Source organism: Gadus macrocephalus, chromosome 15 (assembly GCF_031168955.1).
Source record: "Gadus macrocephalus chromosome 15, ASM3116895v1".
NCBI classification, from domain to species: domain Eukaryota; kingdom Metazoa; phylum Chordata; class Actinopteri; order Gadiformes; family Gadidae; genus Gadus; species Gadus macrocephalus.
The window spans coordinates 3,245,770-3,247,785 of record NC_082396.1 but is presented as its reverse complement, the minus strand read 5'-3'; positions in this window follow the sequence as shown (position 1 = coordinate 3,247,785).

Here is a 2,016-nt window from a genome sequence, read left to right as displayed (position 1 = left end):
AGCACCTTGCAACCCTAAGATCCTATAGAATACTTATAGAAGCATAACTGCATCACTAATAGGCAAAATGTGTTAGAAAGGAAGATTCCTACAATCAGAATAACATCATATGTATTTAATGATATTGGCCTTTGAGGTTGACATTGATTGAATGACAACCCAGGTATGTGATCCATTCTTTCACATGGGAACAAAAAAAACATTGGTAATGAGAAAAAATTAAAAAATGAACACAATAAATTATCAAAAGAAGAATGCTTCAGAATATCATTCACACGTATTAACGGTAAAACAGGTATTTGCTCATCTAGGCCAGTGTTTATGTTTACACATGTATACATGTTATATACATGACAAAGAACACTTTGACAAAATAAGAGGTCTATATAAGACCTTTTTCTGTGTTTCTCAATTACATACGCGAACATTTATAGAGCTCGGTATGAAGAGATTAATCTCTGACAGGGGTCACCCTAACCGGGGGCAAAGTTCTGAGGTTTAAACAAAAGTTAAAAGTTGAGATGTAAAGAGTGAAAAAAAAAAGATATTAAAGGAAATTCTGAGCGGTAGTGCATTTCAGACCACTCCCAGAGTGTTATAAAGTAACTCTGTATTCCCCGGGTAGCATTAGGCTATTATAAAGAGATTTAAGTGCCGGGTCAGTGCAGCCAGCCACTCTCTTTATCACCCTAGGGCTACAGTTAAACTGCAGAAGAAAGGAACAAATGTGGCAACTATAGGACGGGAAGCTAAGGTTTACTGGTTGATGTTGTGATATTACTGCACGGCCAGATGTTCACCTCACCGGGTTAAAGTGTCAAGGACTGTGGAACATACCACCAGTAAGTGATAACAATCTGAACGTACTTTAGAGAGAGGTGGAGGAGTGAGGAGAGTCTTTGTGTGATGGACTCTGTAACATACATTCATTAACCCAATAATGACACGCTCACAACCTCCAGTCTAATATCAGATCGATTTTGTTGTATCAGATCGATACAACAAAAATAACTTTTCTGTTGATATGTAGCACTCTCAATTCTCTCAATTGCAGCTGAGCGGCTTTTGAGTGCTTTTATAACACAAAGGCTTATAGATTAGATCCTGATGCCTTTTTGCTGTTGTATGTAGGCTAAAAGTAAGGTGCCTAATAGTAAGGTGCCTACATCACACTGCAAGCGACAAACAACTGTGTCAAACTCAGTGTTTGCATCATAGCGCATATAACATAGGACTTAAGTTGAATAGTGTACACTTTGTGTGTTGTACAGCGGTATTGTGAACAACCATACAAGGCAAGGCAAGGCAAGGCACAATTTTTTATATAGCACATTTTCGTACCAGGGCAATTCAAAGTGCTTCACATGCAAAAATGAAAAATGAATAAAATAGGAAAGCGCATTTATACTCTAAAAGTGTACGTTAAAAAAAGAAAATAGTACAAAGTTAGAGTTTTAGATGTATATTTCAAGATATATTGATATATTACAGAGATTACCGCGAAGGTTACCGCCCTCGACTTCGTCTCGGGCGGTAAGCCGTCCACGAGCCGGGCATATCAAACTGTTTATTGCCCGGCCTCTCGGTGATTATTCCTTACTTATTAATCATACACGTTTACAAAAGAACACATTACTTGATCACAAGTGTTTTGGCTATACTTGGGAATTCTATGAAATCACAATTTATAATGTTTACAGAAAACTGTCTTAAAAGTACAGTGTAAACAACTTTATTATGTTTATATAACAGGAATAAAATATTCAGTAAGCTCTACTCTATAATAGATCAATAACCCAAAGCTTCACAGTCAGCCCTGTTACATAAACAATCATATTTCATTTGCAGTGAAAACCACCAATTTCTTTTGACGAAACAGTTCTCTTGTTCTGAACTGATGTCATGTCACCTGGGGAACGCAAAATGCACGAAAATGCAAAATACAGGCTTTACCCTTCATCTTTTAGCCTACATACAGAAAATAGGCTACGCTACATTGAGGAATAGGTAGTACAA